Genomic DNA, 15,527 nt, shown 5'->3' on the forward strand with positions numbered 1-15,527 from the left:
CATGGAGAGCTGCATCAAACCAGTCTCAGGACTGAAGACCACAACAAAAACAACAGGGGATCAGTACCATCTCTTATTGATTTATGTGTATGGATGCTATTTCTTCGAATTTAAATCACATCTGGTCTATGCTTACGTAGTCAGATTGCAATGAGTGGAGACCCTTACTTAGGAATTCAAGAAGCGAATTTTTATTGGCTTTTTTAAATAAATATATTTTTAGTTTATTATTGGTGGCTTTGGACGTTACAGTATTCAGTCATGCTACAACCATCTTGTGGTAACTAATGCCTGTATCCGTCATTATACTCCCTATTTGCTCAGGATTATTTGTTTCCACGACCACTTACACTTTGAGTGGGCTCCTGAACTGATTATTCAAAATAATTTTCTGAGAAAGCATTGAATACGATTTCGCACGACGTTTGTTGCCTGCAATCGACTTTAAACATATACTGTCACTACCAAATATAATGGTTTGATAGGGTTACCCATTTGAAATGAGAAACAAGTTTTCTTTGAACTGTTCAGCAACTGTATCATCTGAGTTGCGGGATCAGAAAAGGAACCAATTATTAATTTATTCCAGTAGCCAAATATAACATCTACCTATACTAACCCATAGGAACTACTTCCGACAGCAATGAACACTCCTCCACCAACTGTGTTTAATCTATCCTTTCTGAACATGGTTACGGCCTTTGTAAAAATGTCGACTGAACCTACATCCGGCCTTAGCCAGTTTTCCGTACCTATAACGATTCGAGCTTCAGCGCTTTCTTAACGTAAAAAAAAAAAAAAGAACCGCAACACCACTAATGAGCTGTAAGACATAAATGATATTGACAGGCCTGTTTCTACAGCGAAAGATGGCGCCTGTTCAGATTTCGCGCCCGTCGGATAAGAGTGGCGCTAGTAGCGTCACTATGAGGATGCAAATCAGGTTTGCGGCAAATACACGCTGTGATGGTCGTGAACGATAGTTTCTTTTTAGATTGAACGAGGTGAGTTGATTTTAGTCAAGAATACCTTTAAGGCGACAAAGATGACATTATCACCATCTCACTGAGTTTGAACAAGGTCGTGTGATAGGGCTACGAGAAGCTGGATTTTCCTTCTGCGATACTGCAGAAAGACTGGACAGGAATGTATTCTGACCACCCATGATGCTTATACACAACACAATGGATGGCTCAGTTAGCACACAGTTACTCAATGTAAATTCCTGAAAATTAAGCACTGCATGATATTCTCATTGTTTTTCACTTTCGTTGTTCTTGGTTAGTCCCCAACCCGTATTGTATGATTATCCAGTAACACTGCAGGTGCTTGAATGTTGACCATTGCAATTATTTGTGTTGAATTCTGACATAACTGATACCATTCATAGTCTGAAAGCACTACTTCCATGCCACTGAATCTTGGGTTTCCAGAAATTACCATTACGTTTAGCTCATGATCTGTGAACAAGTCTGCAACAACACATTTACTGTTTCTCTCAGTCGGCTAGTGCATTGAAGAGAATAACACAACTTTCATAGTTCCGCTATATAGTTGTTATAGCTCGACAAGTGGAGCAGACCAAGGTGATAATGGAAACTCAAAGTCTGGAACAGTTCTGCCTGCTGACTTGGGTTCTAATGAATCAGATGCACCATGCAATGCTGCTGGCATGATGATTGGTGCATATGTTGGATACACTGGAAATTCAAAGTCTGGAAACAGTTCTGTATGCTGACTTGATTTCTGCTTTAATGTTTCAGGTGCATTGTGAAATTCTAGTGAATAGAGTGCTGTTCCGTAACTGCTGATATAAAATTATTTTTCTTTATTTCTGGTATCATACCTATGCAAATTGGAATATATGTTGTAGTGTGACATTCAGTGAGCAATATGGCTTTTAGAATGCACATGTTTACTGTTGTCAGCACACCAGTTTTTGGAAACAAGTCATGATGTGATTCCTTATATTTGGCTCCACTAATGATTCTTAGAGCACTTATTTGAGGTATCATTAGCTTGTTTATATTTGCCACGGTTGTTGCTCCCCAAATTTCTGTTTTGTAGTTCAAGTGTGAGAAAAATGAAGCATGGTACACATTTTGTAGGGCAACAGTATCTTTGCAAAACTTGCTAACCATATTGATTGCAAATATTTCCTTAGATAACTTGCATGCTAGAAAATCAACATGCATTTCCCATTCCAGATTGCTTTGAATGGCTAAACAAATGAATTTTACACTAAGCTCTTTTTTGCCATTTACTTTCCTATGTATAGTTTAATTTCATAGTTAAATATACAGTTGTTGAACTGTATCAGACATGTCTTACTGGCGCTCACATTTTGGTGGCTTTCATTAAAGTACTGAAAAATTTCATTTGTCACATTATTACAATGGGTCTCTAGTCCATTAAATGATTCCCTTTTTTTACACATGGTCATATCAGTTGCATACAGAAGTATTTCAGAATTTACAGAGCAATATTTAATGTCGTTCACATAATCAAAAACAGAAGAGAGCCCAAAACTGAGCCCTGTGTCACTCCATATTTTATTTGGTCATTTTACATTTGTGAACCCCAGTTTCAATTTTAAGCAGTACAAACTGTTTTCAGTTACTCATGCAGGAAATTATTAGGTCACAGGCAGTGCCTCTGATGCCAGTGTTCCATAGCTTATATAGTAGAATAGTGACATTCGCACAATTAAAAGGTCTAGGTACAAACATGCAAAATATTCCTTGTTCTTGATGACACTTACGAGCGTGTGCTGAAAAGTAATGCCTCCAATTTTTTTTTATGTGAAAAGTCTTAACGCTTTTTAAATAAAACAAACATTATTAACATTCTACATCTTTATTCTTCAAGTCTACAGATTTATTTCTCAACTTAGCCACCCTGGCGACAAACACATATGTCCCTGCAAGATACCAGTTGATACTGTCACTGTAGAATGTTTGACTTTGTTGACAGAGCCTCAACCTCACCTGTGCTTGCACTGCTTTATCACTATCAAAGTGAAGAAGCTTTGGAAACAAATGAAAATCGAATGGGGCCAAGTCGGGACTGTATGGAGATGATCAGTGATAATGAACCCAAGGCATCAGGTTGATGCAGATGTCACAGAGCTTGTATGTGGTCTGGCATTGTCACAGTGAAGGAGAATGTGCTCCATGTGTGGATGGACTCATTGAATTCGAAACTTGATTACAGTACGCTGTTCCTCATGCACCAACACCTCCGTGTTACACACTGCAATTCAAAGCCCTGTAACAGCAGAGGCCTGCAGATATGTAGACATGAAGAATAAAGACGTAGAATGTTAGTAACATGCATTTTATTTAAAACGCTTTAAGAGTTTTCACATAAAAAATTCAGAGGCATCACTTTTCAGCAAGCCCTTGCAATGCTTCTTCAATTAACTGAGCAGCTGCAATGCTAGTTGATTTACATTTTAGGAATCTAGTTTGATTTTCAGACAGTAGACTATGTTTGTTGAGAAAATTGGTAATTATATTTTATATGACTTTTTTAACCATTTTATAAAAGTTGGGAAGTATCGAGATTGACCTGTAATTTTTCATTTTGTATGTGTTACCTTTTTTAAAGTTCAGTGTTATCAGGACTATTTTACTCTGTCTGGGAAGGAGCCTAAGGAGCCTGGTTCTATAACATTATTTAGTGCTACAGACAGAGGTACAGAGATATTTTGTCTACACACTTTTAGTGCATTAACACTGAGGCCATCATGTCCTCCAGAACTGGAGAATTTTAAAGAGCTAATGATATTCATTATTCCTCTACAAATGTTTTTACACTCACGTTAAGGATCCACGGAACTCAAAAATAAATAAATAAATTTCCCATGGATTACAATGTGTCTTTACAAACCAATATGCTGCCGAAATTAATCCCTGTCGTCATGCATCTCTCTGGGTGCTAAGACATCTCTTTTTACAGTGTCAATCTACATCTATATCTACATCTACATGGGTCCTCTGCAAATCACATCCAAGAGCCTGGCAGAGGGTTCATCGAACCACCTTCACAATTCTCTATTATTCCAATCTCGTATAGCGCACGGAAAGAAAGAACACCTATATCTTTCCGTACGAGCTCTGATTTCCCTTATTGTATCGTGGTGATCGTTCTTCCCTGTGTAGGTCGGTGTCAACAAAATATTTTCGCATTTGGAGGAGAAAGTTGGTGATTGGAATTTCGTGAGAAGATTGCGTCGTAACGAAATACGCCTTTCTTTTAATGATTACCAGCCCAAATCCTGTATCATTTCTGTGACACTCCCATATTTAGCGATAATACAAGACGTTCTGCCTTTCTTGATGTACTCCGTCAGTCCTATCTGGAAGGATCCCACACCGCACAGCAGTATTCTAAAAGAGGACGGACAAGCTTAGTGTAGGCAGTCTCCTCAGTAGGTCTGTTGTATTTTCTAAGTGTCCTGCCAATAAAACACAGTCTTTGGTTGGCCTTCCCCGCAATATTTTCTGTGTGTTCCTTCCAATTTAAGTTGTTCGTAATTGTAATACCTAGGTATTTAGTTGAATTTGCGGCTTTTAGATTAAACTGATTTATCGTGTAACCGAAGTTTAATAAGTTCCTTTTAGCACTCATGTGGATGACCGCACACTTTTCGATATTTAGGGTCATCTGCCACTTTTCACACCATTCAGATATCTTTTCTAAATCGTTTTGCAGTTTGTTTTGATCTTCTGGTGACTTTATTAGTCGATAAACGACAGCGTCATCTGCAAACAACCGAAGACGGCTGCTCATATTGTCTCCAAAATCGACTATATAGATACGGAACAGCAAAGGGCCTACCTTGGGGAACGCCAGAAATCACTTCTGTTTTACTCGATGACTTTCCGTCAGTTACTACGAACTGTGACCTCTCTGACAGGAAATCATAAATCTAGTCACATAACTGAGACGATATTCCATAAGCCCGCAATTTCACTACGAGCCACTTGTGTGGTACAGTGTCAAAAGCCTTCCGGAAATCCAGAAATACGGAATCGATCTGAAATCCCTTGTCAATAGCACTCAAAACTTTATGTGAATAAAGAGCTAGCTGTGTTTCACAGGAACGATTTTTTCTAAACATGTGTTGACTGTGTGTCAATAGACCGTTTTCTTCGAGGTAATTCATAATGTTCGAACACAATGCATGTTCTAAAATCCTGCTGTATATCGACGTTAATGAGATGGGCCTGTAATTTAGTGGATTACTCCTACTACCTTTCTTGAATATTGGTGTGACCTGTGCAACTTTCCAATCTTTGGGTATGGCTCTTTCGTCGAGCGAACGGTTGTATATGACTTATGTATGGAGCTAGTGCATCAGCATACTCCGAAAGGAACCTAATTGGTATACAGTCTGGACCAGAAGACTTGCTTTTATTAAGTGATTGAAGTTGCTTCACTACTCCGAGGATATTTACTTCTACGTTACTCATGTTGGTAGCTGTTCTCGATTCGAGTTCTGGAATATTTACTTCGTCTTCTTTTGTGAAGGCATTTTGGAAGGCTGTGTTTAGTAACTCTACTTTGGCAGCACTGTCTTCGACAGTATCTCCATTGCTATAACGCAGAGAAGGAAAGATAGCCAATCCTGTGGATTTTGCGTCTGTTAAAATTTGGCATGTTTGTTTCGTTGTTTCTGCAACAGTGTTCTAACCCGTTTTGTGTACCAAGGAGGATCAGCTCCGTCGTTTGTTAATTTATTTGATATAAATCTCTCAATTGCTGCCGATACCATTTCTTTGAATTTAAGCCACATCTGATCTACACTCATTAATTTGGAATGAGTGGAGATTGTCTCTTAGGAAGGCGTGAAGTGAATTTTTATTTGCTTTTTTGAATAGGTATATTTTTCGCTTATTTTTCGAGGATTTGGGGATTACAATATTCAGTCTCGCCACGATAACACTGTGTTCACTAATCACTGAATCAGTTTTGATGCTCGTTATTAATTCAGGATTATTTGTTGCTAAGAGGTCAAGTGTATTTTCACAACCGTTTACTATTCGCGTGGGCTCATGAACTAACCGCCTGAAATAATTTTCAGAGAATGCGTTTAGCACAATTTTAGATGATATTTTATGTGTACCTCCGGAATTAAACATGTATTTTGCCAACATATCGAGAGTAAATTAAAGTCACCACCAACTATTATCGTATGAGTCGGGTACGTGTTTGAAATCAAACTTAAGTTTTCTTTGAACCTTTCAGCAACTGTATCATCTGAATTGAGAGGTCGGTAAAAGTATCCAATTATTATATATATATATATATATATACACACACACACACACACACACACACACACACACACAGGGTGTTATAAAAAGGTACGGCCAAACTTTCAGGAAACATTCCTCACACACAAATAAAGAAAAGATGTTATGTGGACATGTGTCCGGAAACGCTTAATTTCCATGTTAGAGCTCATTTTAGTTTCGCCAGTATGTACTGTACTTCCTCAATTCACCGTCAGTTGGCCCAATTGAAGGAAGGTACTGTTGACTTTGGTGCTTGTGTTGACATGCGACTCATTGCTCTACAGTACTAGCATCAAGCACATCAGTACGTAGCATGAACAGGTTAGTATTCATCACGAATGTGGTTTTGCAGTCAGTGCAATGTTTACAAATGCGGAGTTGGCAGATGCCCATTTGATGTATGGATTAGCACAGGGCAATAAACGTGGCACGGTACGTTTGTATTGAGACAGATTTCCAGAACGTAGGTGTCCTGACAGGAAGACGTTTGAAGCAACTGACCGGCGTCTTAGGGAGCACGGAACATTCCAGCCTATGACTCGCGACTGGGGAAGACCTAGAACGACGAGGACACCTGCAATGGACGAGGCAATTCTTCGTGCAGTTGACGATAACCCTAGTGTCAGCATCAGAGAAGTTGCTGCTGTACAAGGTAACGTTGACCACTTCACTGTATGGAGAGTGCTACGGGAGAACCAGTTGTTTCCGTACCATGTACAGCGTGTGCAGGCACTATCAGCAGCTGACTGGCCTCCACGGGTACACTTCTGCGAATGGTTCATCCAACAATGTGTCAATCCTCATTTCAGTGCAAATGCTTTCTTTACGGATGAGGCTTCATTCCAACGTGATCAAATTGTAAATTTTCACAATCAACATGTGTGGGCTGACGAGAATCCGCACGCAATTGTGCAATCACGTCATCAACACAGATTTTCTGTGAACGTTTGGGCAGGCATTGTTGGTGATGTCTTGATTGGGCCCCATGTTCTTCCACCTATGCTCAATGGAGCACGTTATAATGATTTCATAAGGGATATTCTACCTGTGCTGCGAGAACATGTGCCTTTACAAGTACGACACAACATGTGGTTCATGCACAATGGAGCTCCTGCACATTTCAGTCGAAGTGTTCGTACGCTTCTCAACAACAGATTCGGTGACTGATGGATTGGTAGAGGAGGACCATTTCCATGGCCTCCACGATCTCCTGACCTCAACCCTCTTGACTTTCATTTATGGGGGCATTTGAAAGCTCTTGTCTACACAACCCCGGTACCACATGTAGAGACTCTTCATGCTCGTATTGTGGACGGCTGTGATACAATACGCCTTTCTCCAGGGCTGCATCAGCGCATCAGGGATTCCATGCATTGGAGGGTGGATGCATGTATCCTCGCTAACGGAGGACATTTTGAACATTTCCTGTAACAAAGTGTTTGAAGTCACGCTGGTATGTTCTGTTGCTGTGCGTTTCCATTCCATGATTAATGTGATATATATATATAATTTTACCTTTATATTGTTGAATGCTTCTCTCAATGCCCCCCTTATGACCACAATGGTGTTATTTAGCTTTTATTTGTGTCAGCTAGACATTGACTTCACTTGAAAATCTGTGATGAAGTTCTCTTTGCTTTTGCAACAATTTTCAAATGTTGCTACGGAACCATTGCAGGTCTTCCTCATTACCCATAACTCAGTGTAGCCTAAGGCATATTTAGTAATACTTTTGAATTTTATCTGTTTTTGCTCCACATCTTCATCCTCATGGCTGAGAGTTTGGTTTGACTAGCCAGATACTCTGCAATCTGTTTATATTGCATGTAAAACTGTGTCTGATATATCCTCTGTGTGCTACAAGATTCTTAATAACAATTAATGATTAAGTATTCATCTTTCATCAGCAGTGCAAAGTCTCTAATGCTCATTTGAATAGTACATATCAAATTCCAGGAACTGTTCTTTGCTGCATCAATTAAAAACATATTTGCATGAAATAGCATCTGTTCCACACTGAAAGTGTTACTTTGTTTCATTTACTGCTGACAAGTTGCTATATTACTATTTGGATGCTGAAGGAAACAGAACATCTATTAGCATACTTTACTCCTGTTTGCCGGCCGGAGTTGCCAAGCGGTTCTAGGTGCTTCAGTCTGGAACTGCGCGACCGCTACGGTCACAGGTTCGAATCCTGCCTCGGGCATTGATGTGTGTGATGTCCTTAGGTTAGTTATGTTTAAAGTAGTTCTAAGTTCTAGGGGACTGATGACCTCAGCTGTTAAGTCCCATAGTGCTCAGAGCCATTTGAACCAATTTTTACTCCTGTTTACCTCATTGCTGTTCTCCCTTATGTAGTTGTATGTAACACCTACCTATTCAACATTTCAATCACTTACCCATTACAAATGTTTCAAGCAATTCTTCTGTACTCATATTTTGTGACCGCTCTGTTGAAGTACTGAGAAGTGGCACTTTTAATTGCCTCATTTCCTAAAATAAGTCTAAAGACAATTCTTCTCCTTCTGCTTATGCCAAACGGAACTTCGCTGGTAAGTGGTTTAGTGAACAAACTGTACAGAGTGAGGTGGTACAATAACAAACACATTTGGCTTTTATGCAGGAGAAGAGGAGGAGGAGGACATTTGTATTTAACGTATCATCAACAATGAAATCATTAGAGATGGAGCACAGAGTCAGATTAGAGAAGGATGGAGAAGGAAAGTGGCCATGCCCTTTTGAAGGAACCATCCTGTCATTTGTCTTATGTGATTTAATGAAATCATGGTTAACCTAAATCAGAATGGCTGGACACAGGTTTGAACCATCATCTTCCTGAATGTGAGAACTTTTATGCAGGAAAAGTGTGACACAATTCTCCATTTTGGCATTCCTTGCCAGTTTCAAGCAAGTTTCTGCAAATAAGTTGCAGCGAATTTACATTTCAATGTATGTTGTACTGAGGTGGCACTTGGTCTATAATAACCTCAAAATTTTTATTATTTTTAATGTGAACACTGGAATGGAATACTTGTGTAGTAACATCATCCTCATGACTTTCACTGTGTGAATTTCTTCTGAATTCTCTTTCTCAGTATTATTATAATTACAAGAAAAGGAGAAAGTAAAAGTAAACCTGCATTCCCAGCGAATACAAGTAAAGTGCACTGTGCATCAAATCGTAAATGGAGCAATTGGGCTTGCCCTGAAGAGTCATTTTAAGCTCAGACCATGCACACATTGTAATGAAAAGGATTGCCAGCATGGGAAGTTGTCCTCTAAAATGGTACACACCATAGAGACACCATTTGAATATTCAGCAGCTACTGTGAGACACAGAGCATCATAGTGGCTGCCCATGGCCAACGGTGCTAGATGACAATCACTACATTCAACTTGTGGCTCGTAAATAGCCAGAGGAGGCTGCATCAGAAATGTGCATTGATTTTTTTTTTGGAGGCAACTGAAAGAACAAGGGTGTTGGGTTGTCTTAACCAACAAGTGCAGGATTTGCACTATACCTAACAAACATCATAGAAGATACCAGGTACTAGTGAACCTAATAGGCATGTAGTCCCATGGGTGCAGGAGGCAGGTGTGTCATTTATTGTTGGGGTCTGTATCATGTTTTTATGTCAAACATATCTCATCACTTTTTAGGGTTATTTAAGAGGTTGTGGTGTCATAAGGGTATCTCTGATCTATTGTCCAGCCATATAGTCAACCTTTTGATGATAGGTATATCTTTCAAGATGGTATCTGCTGACACAAATCTGACTGGGTGTACTTGGGAATAGTTGAAATTTGCAGTATGTCATTACAAACACCACCCTTACAAAATGAGTCACCTTAGGGCGACAGTCTTTGATGAGTGAGACTGACTTGAGCATCAGTGTTTTAAGCACCTTGTAGGCAGTGTGCTAAGGAGTATCACAGCATGTTAAAATGTACAGTGTTGAGCAATTCAGTATTGAATGTTAGCCAGCAGCAAATTTTGATTTTGCATGTGTGGAGGGACCCTTTATTTGGGTTATTGTAACATTATTTTTTTGTTTCATTATGCCAATTTTTTCAAACCCTGCTTACCTCAAATCTGAGTCCACAATGGTTCTTAGCTTTGAAATGATGCCAAATTTTTTGAGTAGTTTAGTTGACTCTGTTCCATAGAACATTCTATTTTTTGTCAAATATCTCTTATGTCAGTTTCATGTTGTATTGTTAATACTGAGTATACTGTTTTATAATGTTGTATTACTAATACTGAGTACAAAAGGATGCTTTGATGTCAGAATACCACCAAAATATTTACAACTGCTACTTCTTTAGAACAAACGAGTCTATGGGAGACCTTCAACAGTGTTACCTGAAACATAAAAGCAATACTGATGGTTGCTGTATGGTACAATAAATCAACTGAAATCCCCTATGCAATGTCATGAAAATGAGAGTGAAGGTAAACTATTCCTCCACCTAAACAAATAAGAAAAAAATTTGTTCACTCATAATACACAAACCTGTAAGTCAGATTGCAAGACAGAATGCCATTTTTACATGTACATATTTAATAAGATTAAACATCAGTAATACGGTGCTGCTGAACACTCTGACAAAGGAAAAAAATTTGACGGTAATTTCACAAAACAATCACTGGCTTTGCTAGAAGCTGAGAGAAGTGAGCAGAGTCATCTGCAATAGGATCAGATCTGAAAGTGTTGACCACTTACAATGAAAATTCATTTTGTAACAACTGTCAGTTATCCATACAGTCTAACAGTTTACAAACATAAAATTCACATTTGAAGTTTTAAGCTGGGGATCTTTTATTTTATCACAAGAGATTTTTAATCTTTTGTCTGAGATTCCCACCTCAAGCAGCACATTAACAAGAAAATAAAACTTCATAAGAGAACAATATGGCTTTTGGACCACTTTTTGACCACGAACCACACACACACACACACACACACACACACACACACACACACACACACACACACACACACACACAAGTATTGTAAAAATGAGAGTGCAAAAGTTCTAAATTGTGTTAAATGTATTGTATTTATGTTACACATATCCCACTTAACAAAGGAAAAGTATTCAAAATGGCCATGTAGAAAATTCTCCCTGTTAAAATATGTTTATACAAACATCATAAAAGTGACACTAGCAAATAATATTTGAAGGAACAGTGTTTAAATTAATGAAATTTTGTCCAATATCTAGGGTATAACATATGTACATCAAAAATTTTAGGATGTAAATAACATAAAACAAAATATATAAAAACACACACAAACACCTATCAAAGGCCTGAATAACCACCTTTTTCAGTGCAGACCACTGAAAAATATGCAGGAAGAGAGTCAGTGAGGTTCAGGAAGGTACGTAAAGAATATGGAGCCATGTCGACTCCAGTGCCACAGCAAGCTGCACTAGATTTCTCGGTTGAGGATACATGGTGTGCTCAAGGTGGTCCCAAAGATTCTCAACTGGGTTTAAATTCAGGGAGTTTCTTGGCCAGGGGAGTATGATAAACTCATCCTCGTACTCAACAAACCACACACCTCCGCTGCAAGCTGAGTGACATATTGCATTGTCCTGCTGGTAGATGCCATCATGCCAAGGAAGAAACAAAGAAACAATTGTAGATTGGGGTGGACATGGTTCCTCATGATAGATGCATGCTTTTGTATTGATCCATTGTGCTTTCCAGAATGACGAGATCACCCAGAAAATGCCACAAAAACACCCTCCCAGACCATAACCCTTCCGACAATTGTTGCAGGGTGTTTGCTTTCAGACATTTCATGACACACATGCCAATGGTCATCTGTCTGATGGAATTTAAAACGCAATTCTCTGAAAAGGCCATCTGTCGCCACTCAATGGACATCCAATTGCAGTTCTGGTGTGCAAATTCCAGCCTTTGTCATTGCTAAACAGCAGTCAGCATGGGTGCATGCCTGCTGCAGAGGCCCATATGTAGCAACATTCACTGAGGAGACATTGTTGGTAGCCCCTTGATTCATTTGGTTGGTCAGTTGCTCACAGTTGCATGTCTATTTGCCCGTACACATCTCCACAGTCATCATTCAACCCTGTTATCTAAGTAAGGCCCATGGTACACTACAGTTGCCTCAGTGGCAGTTTTGGATAGTGCCATTTTACCGTGCACCGTACACTTTAACCATAACAGCATGCAAACAGTTTAGCCAAAGATCATACCCTCTTGGATGTCAGATAAATCACTCAGTTTCTGCATCATGACAATGACAGCATGTTTCTGTATCTCCCTGACATGCATTATATACCCTCCACTGCCACTGCTTCCACCTGTCATGTGGGAGTGGTTACTGCACATTGATGCCAAATATATGCTTGTACTAAATTGCTGCGTTAACGCACTCTGATAATGATCTTACAATGTTATTTCATTGAATATAACTGATGAAGTGGAACTGACCTCAACCATGGCACTGTGAGTGTGCTTTGTGCTTCCACATAAATGAAGAACTGTAATATGGAAGTAATTAACACTTAAGGTTTCATGAAAGCAAATGTCATCAGTGGCAGTGTCCCCTCACTAAAGCAACTTTATTTCATACCCTACATGTGCATTGTAATATAAATATATCCAAGATGTCCTAAATATGTCCTAAATATGCAGCAATACACAATTCAAATTTAGACAGAATGAACAGTAAAGAGTGCAAAGTTTTAAACTACCTGAATAACATGGTGCTTGGCTATCAAATTTTGCCCATTTTTATGAAGTAAATACATTTTGAGGTACCAACCTTATACTTTACCCATATAATTGCAAACCTGTAATAAGGAAAAATTAGTTTACCGAAGTTCTCCCTATTTCATAAATTTTGTTGAAATATGATACACTATTTAAGAATTTAGTAGCTAATTATCTGAAATTTTGTCATTTATTCATAATTTCACTAATAAATTTTACGCTTTCTAAATATTAGACAACATACAGCCAAAAACTTCATCATACGCATGATGTTCATATGGTCTGAGAAGTAATGTAGCTTTTTCTTTATGTGAGAACTAAATCAGACCTCACAGATGTTTTTGCACAATCAAAATGTGCTGCAATATCATTCATTTTATAACTGTCATTATCTGAAAAATCTTATCACTTCAACTATGCTAAAATTATCATCTCAGTGGATGTGATGTTCACGTGTATGAAATCCATATGGAGTAGTAGTTACCTCAACATTTTTCACAAAATTCCATCATGTTTCACAAATTTCCTGAAATTTCACAATTGTTAAACTAATTTGACAGAATTTTTCATAATTTCTGTCTGCTTCTTCACTAATTTCTTGAGTTTTTCTCAAGTGGCACAGTTTCACACAGACTAGGTATGAAACATTATAAGATATGTAAACTTCTGTTAGGCAGTGAATGAAAGTTTCTTTTATAGCCATCAGTAGTTCTAATTCAGGGTCTTAATTTCTGTAATTCAATTTTATAGACCACAAAATTAACTTGGAACATACATATAGCATGATGGAGTTAAAAATTGTTTAAAAAGTATGCACCAGATATTGATGTGACTCCAGTTGTTTATGCATTCTAAGTCATTGTCTGCAAAGTTGATGCTGGAAAATACTCCTCTAGTAAAATAAAAATTAAAAAGATATTATTACAGTGTGTTTCTTTCTAAACCCAAATCAGCTATATAGCAAAATGATTGCTACTACAGTTCATACCCAAATGATGTATAAGAAGACCATGTTCATTCTTAATATTCGCTTATAAAGGTATCCTGCCAAAAATTAAGGTAAAAATCTAGAAGAGGTCCAGTGGTGTACTCGTTTTGTGCAGCTATGTTGTCAGGGCTCACCATGAGGTGTCGTAGGAATGAAAGGGGATGTGCCAGCTGCTTGTCCTATGCAGAAAACGAGAGAGCATGTAATGTGTTAGCAAGAAAGTGACAAATTATCACATTATCACATTAGTATACTACTGCCTTGAAAATTGTAATACATTTAAAAAAAAGAGTAAAATATTTAAGTGAATAAACACTACAAATTTAATTGCTCCTTGTTTCACTCCCAGCAATTTAAACTGTACTATTATCTTGGAACCTAAGAACCTAGTAATTTGTAATATACCCATAAAACAGTAAAATATTTCTAACAACCAAGATTAAAAATTTAATTGCTTCTCCTTTCACTCCCAAAAATTTATGCTGTGGTATTGGATCTAGACCTAACCCCAACTATATAATTCAAGACATGTTTGAAAAAAGTAAAATATTTGTGACAACAAAGATTATTAATATAACTGCCGTGTCTTTAACTTGCAGCAATTTCAGCTGTGCTATTACCTCTGAATATGTTAAGAATTTGTGAGCTGTGGTTTGGTTAGGACCTAATAGCACATCTTAATTTGATGAGTGGAACATGCAACTATCTGAAGAATAATTTTCATTGTTACAAATATTTTACTGCTTTTGCCCAACAAATTATGTGACATGTTGGGCAAAAGCAGTAAAATATTTGTAACAATGAAAATTATTCTTCAGATAGTTGCATGTTCCACTCATCAAATTAAGATGTGCTATTAGGTCCTAACCAAACCACAGCTCACAAATTCTTAACATATTCAGAAAAAAGCAATATAAAATTTCTGACAAGAAATATTATTAATCTCATTTTAGTGGCTCAAACTGTCATACACCAGCCTAACCTATACCTTGGTCTAAGCTACAGATCATTCTGTTACTGCAAGTATGGTTTTTAGCTTTAAGATTTGCTGCTTTTGTCAGCTCACAAATTAAGCTAAATCTCAGGTTAAGCTACAGATCAGTCTGTCATCACAAGCAGGGTTTTTAGCTTTCATAGTTTTTGGCTTCGCCAACTCTCAACCAAACTCGCACATCCCAATCTAACCTAGACCTTTGGCTGTGCTACAGATCTGCCTGTTATCACAAGTAAGTTTCTTAGGTTTCAGATTTGATGGATTCACCAATTCACAACCAAACTGTCACATCACAACCTAAACTAGACCTCAAGCTAAGTTACAGATTGTTCTGTCTGCACAAGCAAATTTAAAAGCTTTCAGTCAGTGCTTCACAGAATATGATAGCAATATTAAATAGAAACACTTCTTAATGTTCTGCAAGATTATATTTATTTGGTCACCAGCAGACTTTGTTTCTTAGGACAGCATCAGGTGATGATGGCCTCAGAAGTG

Source organism: Schistocerca americana, chromosome X (genome assembly GCF_021461395.2).
Source record: "Schistocerca americana isolate TAMUIC-IGC-003095 chromosome X, iqSchAmer2.1, whole genome shotgun sequence".
Lineage (NCBI taxonomy): Eukaryota > Metazoa > Arthropoda > Insecta > Orthoptera > Acrididae > Schistocerca > Schistocerca americana.